Source organism: Pholis gunnellus (genome assembly GCF_910591455.1).
Source record: "Pholis gunnellus genome assembly, chromosome: 12".
NCBI lineage: Eukaryota > Metazoa > Chordata > Actinopteri > Perciformes > Pholidae > Pholis > Pholis gunnellus.
This window is the reverse complement of record NC_136539.1, coordinates 14,014,732-14,026,925: the sequence shown is the minus strand read 5'-3', so window position 1 is coordinate 14,026,925 and position 12,194 is coordinate 14,014,732.

Genomic DNA, 12,194 nt, shown 5'->3' with positions numbered 1-12,194 from the left:
CATTCACTGAGCCGATGAAGGAACAACACAGAGACGGAGAGATTCCAGACAGAAAACAGTAAAACCAATGCGTGCAGTTCCAGATATACCCACCTTCACTCTAAGCCTAACAACATGATGCCATGACCATCAGTGCCACAAAATGAAACTAGCCTGTTGAGTGTAGTAGCCACATCGCAAATTGTCAGAAATATAGTCATGTTTAGGAGCTGTATTGCAATTGCTTTCTATTTTCACATTGGACAGGAAAGCAGTTATATATAAAAGGATAAATTGAAACAGACCACCACAAAAAGCCTTATTAATGTTTCACACAGTTCCTCCTCCTCCTGACAGACAAAAAAAACCAACTTGCATGTATGTTTAGCTCCATTGATGATAACGGTCTCAAGTGTATAGGACAGATCACAGAACACATGACAGAGCACGTAACATTCAAAATCTTGGAATGAATGAAGATCAATATGTTATATATTGTAGCAATATAATTAATAATAATCAGAATCTGGGGAAGGAGGACAACACTTTTCTGAGGGAAGCCACTCAAATCCAAACACTTCCTTCAATATTGAGGCTAAGTGAATACAATATTACCATTTTACTGCAGGAGGACAGTCAGTGCATAACAATGAGAACCGCTAATGAAATCAACCATCAAGCTGAAATACATACATATTAAACTGGGGTCTCAATGTCATCTGCTTTTTGCATAGTTTCTTCATTTTCCTTATTCTTCCCCAGGTTCACTCCATATTTTATTCTGAGATAGATTTGTTTACAGCAGAAAATAATGACTGCATATCACCATTTTATTCTGTTTGCCTGTGTTATCTGTGTAGTGAGGAGAGCCATTACCGAATTAATACAATAAACATGTTTATTTGCATAGACATTTTAACCTTAACAAATTATCTATTTTGAGTCAGATAATGTTAATGAAAAGCACTTTCAGCAATGCGATATATCTGTACTCCTGAGGAATCTCTTCCATTAACATTTTTGTTAAAAGAACTGTTGGAAATCATTAAAATCAATTACAATAATTCTGTAACAACATGAAATAAATGGAGCTAAACAGCTGCCATGTATTGGTTTTGTGTGTGTCAATCTTGCCCCGATTTATTTTCTACTGCGATTAAAAGGGTACAAAAAGACAAACTACAATTTGCTTCCTCATTATGCATTAACAACAAACACCAACTTCATAATCACACATACAATCGCAGACATTTGAATCATTTTCCACTAGCTCAGTAAACAATGGAAGTGAGATAATTGATCATGTGCAAGGGGATCTCTTTGAGCGGCAGAAGGTCACCGCCCGCCAGCCAAGCTGATAGGGAAAACGGCGTTGATGCTCCCAAGCTGCCATTTTTCTTCCCTGACAAAGACTCCATCTGCCACCAAGCCATTTGCAGCCTCCGAGTCAGAATATCAATGATTTCTAACCATTCTACAACTCGCCGTTCACCTTGGTGTCCCCTCCACACCCGTCTGAGCGCCGACACCACAGATTCCTCTCTGCGAAGGTCCGGTATAGGCTGCCAACAAAACGCTCATCTGGCTATGTGGCATTTGTGCTGTTCTGCAACGGCAAGCATTTTATTAGCATTGGTAATATTCCAACATCTGTTTTGAGATCTATAATCAAGCAGTTACAAGGTTTGAGAATGTCTAGGTTAATCTAAATAGAACAAATCTTTGCCCTCAAAACCAAGCCCCGTCAGAAATGACTTTGGAAGCTTTTCTCCAAGACAGGATGTACAGCAGCTCTACATTGTGATGCACAATGTTGCTGTGTACTGATGGAGACTTTAAAATCTCTGTCGACCAATGAAGACTTAATGCAGTCAGTAAAGATGGAACATAAGGCAGCTGGCCATGACCACGTGAGAAAATTAAATTTTCCTCACTGCCATCTGCACACCTCAGAGATGCTCTTGCAGGCCTACAGTCCCCAGTAGACCATGCCAGTGTTGTCCCTAAAACAGAGGCCAGTCCGGCCCAGACCTCTCACCCCAGAAGAGAAAAATACAGTCATTATTTCCACTTCATTGACAAGAAACCAGCCTCTGTGACTGCAGCTGTCTGGAACTCAAACCACTTTCTGCTAGACTAACTTCCTCCCAGTTAAGTGGGACAACTGCAAATCAACATTACAAAAAAAAATAAAAAAAACTTTCTACAGGTAACCGTCTGCGTGATGCTGCTGAATGTGCACCGCTGCTCTGGTCCCTCGGTGTCTGACTTGCATGAATCGATCGTGACTTCATCCTATGAAACAGGTGACCCATCACCATCAAGCATTTCGGTGATCTACTGTCGTATCAAAAATTCAAAAGGATGTTCTGAGGAACCCTAATGACTAGATAAGGCTGATACGAGACAATATCTCCATCAGTTTTTCCAGAAGCAAAGATGTTCGCCATTCATTTTATTTCTACAATCAGCTACCTATACATGACGTTATGAGCCTTGAGGAATTTCAAGATCTCTGGTATCTTTATGTCGTTGTATTAAAAACATGCAGGTTTTTAATTTGTATTCATTAATCTCATAACCGCTGACCTAACCAGTGATTCTGGACTATACAGCACATTGTTAAATGTGCCCGTGTATTCATTAAACTTCTGAGTCGGTGTGAATGCGGTATCCAAGGAAACCGACATATCTCATAGTTGCATCATTGACGAGAGTCTTTGATTCGCCATTGACAGAGTTCTTTCATCACTTCACTTCACATGTGCTTTAGTGCCCCTCTGGGCAGAGAAATGTGGAGAGCAAAAGGAGAGCGGGCTCTATGTACGACCTCATCAAATTACATAGCCACAGCAATCTGTTCGCTCTTCTGGCAAAGTCACAAAATACAGCCGGCGCTGTAAAGTTACACTACTACCTGAAAGCCATCAATATTGTACAAAGAGGGGGGAAACTGTGGAAGCTGAACCTCGCTCTCTCTCTCACACACACACAGTTCGAAAAATAATGATACCGGTATTAAGAGCCTTTTAAAAGCCTTCACCTTTGAAGTGATACCGAATATCTGAATATCAAAACTGGAAGTGATTGATGCCACTTTACACCAACTCATCCCAACATTCTGTAAACTACAAAAAATAACAAAAGTTGAAATTGTAAAAATGACTGAAATATTTAAATTAACTGAACTATTTATTTAAAATACAATCGTACAAACACTAATATGTTTACATGTTATAATTTACCTGACATTTTAACAGTGTGAGGGAACGTGCCCTGCTTCACTTTGTCTCTCTTAACAATTCCTCCGAAAATAAACACGTCTGCTTTGTCTGGAGCCAGACATGCCCTTTGTGTGCTTTGTATCTCCATTGTGTTCAAGTGGTATAGAAATGAATGGCAGCACCGCCTGGCTTTTACTAAAAAGCAGCTGCAGGCACATGCTGTACAATGAAGTGCTGATTTAAATGTATTTTAGCTTGATTAAAGTTAGTCTAGGTCTCTCTGTACATGCGTGTCTCGGCTCTTTTTTGCAGTTCAATTGGAAACATTGCTGGGGAGGGTTGGACTATAGCGGACAAAAATTCCCAGATCATTGTGTTTAGCAGAAATCAGGTAGGGACTAACTCCTGGAAGTGTATCCTCATTAACACCTCGTAATCCTTTTCCACATCACTCTTTTTTCACATATTCTTTCTTAATTTGTTTGCTTTTCCCTCCATTCTTCAGCAAAGGGAGAATAGGCTCACTGGTCACAGTTCAACAGTAGCAGTTGTGTCCAGTTTGCCTGGGAAACCAAATTTAGACTACTAAAAGTAAACTTTCATTGATCTTGATCAGAATATAAGAGGCAAAGCAGGGCTGTTAATCCAGGAACTGCAGCTTAAACAAAGCCATCAGAGATGCACAATGTAAACCAACTTCAAAATATGAACATAGTCACTCAACGTTTAAACCCCACTGCTCACTTCATTCTTATAAACAGCAGATCAACAAACCCGTCACACTGATATGATCATGTTAAAGTAAACATATACTGTATCAGTAAGCATAGTGTTGAGTGTGAATGTAAATATGTGTATAATAGAGAGACAGAGAGAAAGAATATGTTTCACCATTCTTGAAGCTTCTTGTTTATTATTCATTAATATGTGTTTAATGACTCATACGAGGACTATGAAATTAATGTACAGAAACCGTTGTGTCATCTTCTGGCAACCAAACGCAATGGCTGACTATATCTTGCCAACCTGGCAACTGTTTCCGAAACCTAAGGTTGGGCTCCAAACTGAAGGTTACTCATAACTGCTTTAATAAATCCTTGAGGGCTTCCATACTACACACAAGTGAAAGGGAGAGTACTCGGCTTTAGAGAGGATGGTATTCCTGTGGCGAGGCTCATTTCACCATTTCAACTGGGCTTGTCTGCAGCACTACAGATGACCTGTCTCTTTCCAGGGTCAGTCACATAAACAGTGGGAGACTTTTTTCCTCTCGATCGGGAGGTGGCCGTGTGCATGCCGTAAATTTCATGGCACAGCTTCAGCATTCTTTGCTTCATGGAGGGTAAATGAGCAGCAGCCACACTCTTCCCCCCCTTTAGGGTTTTACTTAATGTTGAAAGAGTAGCACCAAGGGAGTCAGAGGAGCAAAGACACAAAATGAGAAAAGGTTGGATTCAACGGTAAAGGTGAATACGGATTCTTCCAGAAACAGTAGCATTGATCGCTCAACTATATCGGATTAGTCAACAATTCAATTAGAGAGCAGAATCATTTCCTTTTGGAAAATATTTCACTTGCAGCGCATTTCATTTCAGCTGTGTCAGCTTTAAAACTGTTGATTTAGTGCAATTCTCTTGGAAAGGAAAACTATTTTGTGACAAACCCTTCTCATCAATTGACTCCTATTCCACAATGGAGTACAACAGAGGAAATTAAATGCACTTTCGAAACTGCAAATTAACTCTCTCATAATTTGGCAGCAAATATTTGCATGCGGAGAAAAAACGCACATGTCACACGTTCTGATAGAGTAGAGCTCAGGATGAGAGAGAGTGAAGTTGACACAACCACCGCCTCTGTCTTGGGGCAGTTTTTAAATAGCAACCAGGAAGCATCTATCTGTGGAGTAGCCCAAATTAAATTTGAAAACAAAGCTTAAAAAAATAGCTTCAACCCCACCAATTATGCCTGTTTGGCTCACAGTCATTTATCTTAATACACCCCTTAGTCAAAAAAGTTTTATTTTCTCTCCCGAGAGATTTAAATATGTTCTGAAGCTTCAACCCTTTAATTCTAAGAAAGACAGGAATTAATTAGATACACACAAAAAAATGAGAGTAAAGTGTAATGCAGCACAAACTAATTTCATAAAGGAGGACATTGTTAAATCTCAAACTAATTGGAAAATTCTAATCCTACACCTAAATAATACTTTAAAACGGGGTGTTTTGCTTAGCCCTGCATTTTCATTTACACATTTTTTTTCCAATTTAACAAAGCAAACTGGTTTTTCCTTTATGAAATCAAAAAAAGGCACTTCAAAGAGCACAATGGCAGTGATGGACAATGTGGAGCTAACGTAACCAAACACTTACTCGTATGAGGCTGTCCTCAGTTCTGTGACATCACTGCACCTGAAACACGAGACAACAGTCAGATTTATTGCTTGCTTTTATCGATTTACTCATTCAGCATCGTTGCTATCTGAAGGCTCTGTGGAAATGAAATAAAAATGGTAATATGGACCCCAAAGGGAGATGAGTTATCCATTCTTAACATCAGCAGAAAATCAAACTCCTGCTCCAGGAGACAACCACGGGGCAATGGGACAAAACACTTGGCAGAAATTGGATTATGGTCAAGTGCGTAGAACAAGAGTGGCCACACTTTGACTTTACAGAAATCCAATCACCTTAGGAAACTGTATTGAATAAATGTCTTTAATTTGATTAGAAACTGAAATGTTTTTATGAACACTCAAATACAAAGCTAAAAAAAAGTCTTCCCCTTCTACGGAAATCGTTTTAAAATGTGTGAAGATGAAGCAATACTTCTCTTTAATCCTCTCATTTCATCACAAAATAGACATATGTTAGGCCCTGCAAACCACATGTACACTATGCATTACCATGTGGGTTCATTTTGTTTGGAATGTAAAGGAAATAGAGTCTAAACCAAGTCTTCATACATCACTCAAAGCTACTGACCCACTAAAGGTGTCTCTACAACCATAAGAGCAGGAAATTTATGGTCATGTATAGTAACTCGAGACTATTTCAAAGAGAAATACAGAAATGCCAAAGAACAATAACAATAACTCTGGGTTCTGAACATCTATATCATCACAGGGTTGCATAATTTCTGGATTACTCAAGGTGGAAACTTTCCATATTAACGAGGAATATCATGAATAAAATGGAAATATACAATTGTTTTTGCTCAGGCTGTATTAACCATGTCATGCAGATCCAAACAAACTTTTTACCATATCATAAACAGACATAATTGGAAACACCTCTACTAAAAAAAACTTTAATTAAATGAGTTACCTTATTTGACATTATTTTAAACTTTCACTGCACAACAACAACATTCCCTATGACCCCCTGCTAAAAAAAAAAAAAAACTTCAAACAGGCCTCCATATCCTCTCCACGGACTTCATGCATGATTCTATGTGTATTTCCCCCCAAATAAGTTCACTATTAAAAAGATACATTTTGTACATTGAAAAATGTTTTTTTTCCAAAACCTCCCTCGTAAAAATGTCCAGAAATCTCCAGACCCTTTGCAACTGTATACATACGTTTAACTCTGAAGCACCATTACAATGTTTCCTTCTCATCAAGTACAAGTACTCACATTTGAGTACTTGCCGATACCTCGTACCAATACGAGTACTTAATAACACCATTACAATTCAAACAAAACCATTGAAATCATATTGTATTTTCATCAGATGTTTCTCACTTTCTGGCTCTAACAAATTAAATACACAACATGATGCCGTTGGTGACATTTAAAAATCCAACTTTGTGTTCTCCAAATACAAACCGAGCCTATTTTGCAGGAGGAATTTTATCGATTAAAACATGTAACTCAGAAACTATCAGTTGTACGAAACATCACAAAAATGAACAAGCTTAGCAAACTCAGAGGCTTGTCACTTAGAGGAGTACATCCCTCCCCTTTAAAAAGTGTCCCTCTTTAGGACACTATTGGATAAAGAAAGAGGTTCTACCTCTCATGTGTTAGGTTAGGCTCGTGGCATTTATGTGTGATTTTAAAGAGCGGAAGGTGGTAATATTATCCTCATATTCTAGTTTACAAAGGACTGCAAGCCAACTAAAAGTATCAAAGGAGTGAGCTCCCAAGCTAACGGGATACAATAAAGGTTGTATTCATCTATTGAAGACGACTACAGGCACTTCAGGAGATCTTCTATTGAAATAGAACAAACCAGAGGCCGATGGGATCACTCCAGCCGCAACGCCGAATGGGGCCGGGGGCAAAAAGTGGAGGGGCCCCTTCTCCGCTTTGTAACCCCCTACTTCTCGCACCCTCGCTTAGAACAAGCATATCTCCAAACCCAACCTTCATTTTGATCTCAACTACACACCTGTAAAGATTTGTCATTGCATCTTGCACAGTTGCGACGCTATCGCAGTGACAAAATATAAACATCTGGCAGTACCTTAAACCGCCTCTGTGTAGTTCTCGGTACCGAGGTGTCTCCAGGACATTGCTCTGGTTCCCTTCAACAAAAAGCCAATGGGAAAATAAGCTCTGCAGCAAAAAAATAAGTTTATGATAATTACAAGTTTTGTCCAGCTATTTTATGATTTCTTTTAAGCGTGAATGCAATGGGCTTGAGTAAAAAAGTAATGTTAGGCTTTAAACAAACTACACTTCGGTCAAAGGAGCGCAAGTAGACACAACGAGTCCGTGAAGGCGGAGCCGGCGTGAATTGGCGTTGCAGCTGGCATGATTCCATAACATAATGCTTAAAGGTGCAATATACTGGATTGGGAGCATTTCTATTGCCTCTCAACGGCTCTCAACATGGCGACGACCTAGCCGGCAACTCGCAGCTAACGGTGCTAACAGCGCAAACTACAGTAAAAGGTGCTGACAGAGCTAACACTGTGTAGCTGAGAGAGAACCGGAGGGCGATTGCTTTGCTTCCGGACGGCGTTATCAGATGTAACCGCTGTATGAGAGCAGTGCAGCTCACGTGCACACACAAACATGCACTAAAAGCACATGCGGCCGGCCAAGCTAGGTCAACAAAGCAAGGAGAAGCTTGGATTACAACACACAGAGCGAGAGCAACTTCCTTCTCTGCTCAGATAGATATTACTAATTACTAAGGATGTGAATCGAATTAACATATTGGCCACTTTCATCTTTCACATTTATTTTCCGATATAGAAACTGTGTTACCCTTTGTCTTTATGCTTTCTATATCAGCTCTTAATAGCAACAGTAAACACTGATTGTCTCATAACCGACGACCTCCGTGCTCTCACATGAGTAGCAGCGACACTTGTTGTGCGTCATCTACAAGCGGGTCACCTTACAGTTCCATCTGTCTCATTCTGCAGTGTGAGTACCAGTGTAAAAGAGATTACTGTCTTCTGCACTTACATGTTTCATTCAATATGAAGAGGGAAAAGGTCACTCTGCAACCAGTCTTTGAACTACTACAAGGCTGAGCCTCCTCGGGTTACTCAGCGGTCCATCTATCTGGCACATAATGGCATTGGCCTCCCGACACAGAACGCTATTTACCAAGTCGCGAGTCATAACTAACAATAAAACCTGGGTACCAAACTCTGGTTCCTTCTTTGCAGTCTAATTGACAGTCCTTATATATCATTTTTTGAGGTCAGGGTGAATATTGTGTTTGTTATGAACATAGCTTCTTAATATCTGTTCTTCATTTGTAAATCTCAGCCTCTTAGCATTGGCAAAACACTGTCTCCTACAAATTAAGTGAATGTGGGGCTTTTTACATGCGTAACAATACATTCAGTGTAAACACAGAAAGCACTGTGACATTCATACAGTGCGTACGGTGTGTTGGTTTACCTATTGGGAGGGATGCATAAGCATTTGCCTTCAATAGTGGTGTCCTTGAAGAGATTTTTTTTATTTGATGGAGATCATTTCACGATAATCTACTCCACCTGAACCGTGGATCATTTTAACCACTCAGCTAAGACACTTAAGAGCATTTCAATAAAAGGAGTGTTTAAAGTTGAATGGAAAAGGTCTGTGCTTTTATGGTGTTTTATTCAAAAATAAGAATGTGCAAATTTTCGCAGTGCAAGACAGAAAGGCAATAAAGATGCATGCCCACTGCCAGCGCAGTGTCTCATCAGGGTGCGGAAAGAATTTAGTCAAGTCGATGCACTAAGCTTTAGAGTTTTGGCCTTTGCTGATCCAAACATTTCTCGGTGAAAAATGTATTTTCTCCCCGTCTCTTATCAGGCCAGAATATTTAAAAATGTGACTGCAGCAGCATGCCTAGTGCAGCTCAAGTAGGAAGTGTTTGTGGCAGCAGTGACCAGATTTTAAATGCTTGAGGATCAATAAAAAAAAGTGGGCTGCTGAGGCACAGCCTTTTGTGTGAGGGTGGAATGGTTTACAACAAAAACTGGACAAAAAGGTACAGATCCAATATGAACCTATCTGACTGAGAATTATGTATATGGAGCCACTTCATTCATTCTCAGCTGGCCTGCAATTCTTGCAGCAAAAGGAGGTAAATAAAATACTAAACAGTCAAACAAATAGACCAGACTACTAGCACTTTGAACAACAGCCCCCAGTTTACACAGCAGGGAGACTTCAATCTCAGAAGCATCATTGGCTCAAATAAAAGCACTGAGAAAAGCATCTCCAGGCGGAGAGAAAATAGATCAGCAAGATGAGTGAAAAAGAGTAATCTCCCTGACATATTCCTAATAATCCACCTCCCTCGTGCCGCTCCCCCCAAGCTCACCCAATCATAAAGTGTCAACACTGACCTACAAAAAGGGACTCCCGTCAAGCCCTACATGTTTAAAAACATCAATCACGGCAGACAAAGAGGGTACATTGAATTATACAGTATTAACCTTCAGGGCTTGCATATAAAGACCATAGATTTATTTATGCTTGTGTGTTAAGAGCCTCTGCATTGTTCCTTACAGCAAGCTGGCTGCCAAATTGATGAACCTGCTCAGCCCTCAGCAGGAGGCCAGCATCTTTGATTAATGAGTGCAAACTTGTGGAAAAGGGTAAGAATATCGGAGAGACACGGTGAAAACAATTATTAGCAGAGCAGTCCAGTTTTTTTTTTTTTCCCTTCCTGTGTTGGCCAAAAGGCCAAAAGAAAAAGAGCCAAAGGAACATAAAAAAAGAGGGACACTCGCATATTCGGTATAACAAGAGAGGCTACAGACATTTTAATATGATTTACACGGCACTGTGAATAATTCAGCAAAACACGACACATCTGGTTACACCTAATACGGCTTAGACAACTGAAACCATGATGCTGTAGGTATAGAACATCTAACAAAGCTGATGTAATGTGTGGTGTATTGCTTACGGAATTTACGGTATATGTTCTTATAGTATTCATTTCAAGTAATACAATAAATAGTCTGTGTTCAAGTGAACGCATTTCAAATGAATAATGTGGCAACCATGAGCCTCAGGAGCATGGAAGAGCAACACCTGCACTATTTTTTTAAGATTGTTAAACGTTAAAGGCTCATATTAGAATGCAAGCATAAAGCACCTCAACATTGTTCTCTCTGCAGAGGTTTTCAAGGACATGTGCTCTGAATAAATATGAGGCAAATTTAGTGACCTTCTACCTGTGTTTTGATTCATTGGCAGTTACTGGATGCATGCATAACACATCAAGGCTATGATCTGATTTATCTCGCTGCCTTGGCTACTGAAGCCATTTAAATTATGGACTTTACCAGGAACAATGTTTACTGCCATTTCAGTTAGGACTGTGTCTGCGTGTGTGCAAAGGGCACACACGAGTTCATTACTATCAATTATATATCGGTAAAGGCAAATCAGCTCCACTGTGCGGCAAACAAAAGATGCCTGCCAAAACAAACTAAATGACGCAAGCAGCATTTACAGCATAAAAATAAGCTCTTTGGAGAACCAGTCGCTCACAACTCATCAAGCACCACAACAACACTGCTGCATAAAAAAAGTGTGGTTGATGCTGCCATGACAAAGTTTACAAAAGGGCCCAGTACAAGTTAATTTCCAGGGTTTAACAATCCACACGCCTGTTTCTATATAGATTTTGACATGTGACTGTAGGAAATAACAAAATGAAGGATGGCTGAATTACATTGGTGCTTCTGTTTTCAGGCTCCTGGTATTGTGCATGCCGGCTCACTGTCACACACTGCTCAGTGTTTACTCGGACACTTGAATACAACAAAGTCGTCGTCGATGTTATTAGCAACAGGCTTCTCCCCAACTATGACGAAGTCAAGATGTCTGATGTGAAAAATGGCCTATTTATGTTGACTTATCTCGAGCATGGTCTTAATTAATTTCAGGGGCAATAGGTTCGTAACATGCTGCAGAATTTACCTTAAAGTTGCATTTAAAACGTAGTAAAACGTTTGTGCCTCTGTGGCCTGTGTGTGTGTGTTCAGAATTGACAGAAAGAGTTATGGTTTGTTATTCAAATATTTCTTAAAAAGTTTCCTGCAAATTAGAGTGAGCCAAGTATGCTCATCATAAATAAAACCAGTACACATTGAAGACATCAGGACACTGTAAAAAAAAAAAGAAAATACCCTAAATTCTAGTGTTTGTAATGTTTGTAGCAGATTATTGTTACAGCCACTAACGTTACAATGTTGAAAAAGTGAATTACTAGGGCTCAGCCACATGTGTGACATGTCATCACAGGAACAGGAAAGTGGTTGGTTTGCAGTTTCATAACATACTCAAGTAGTTATGAAATCTCACTAGCCTGAATCAAACTCAACATTTGTGTGATTAAAATATTGCTTTCACTTTCAACGCCACAGAAATAAAAGGGTGCATCATTCAAATCGTTTCTTCCTCCAAAGTTTCATAACTTTGTTGCAGAAAAAAAAAAAAAAACACCGCTTAAATAAGACAGCGATAATCTAATTTAAACACCCCAAGATGGCGAATGCCTTGTTGTTAATAT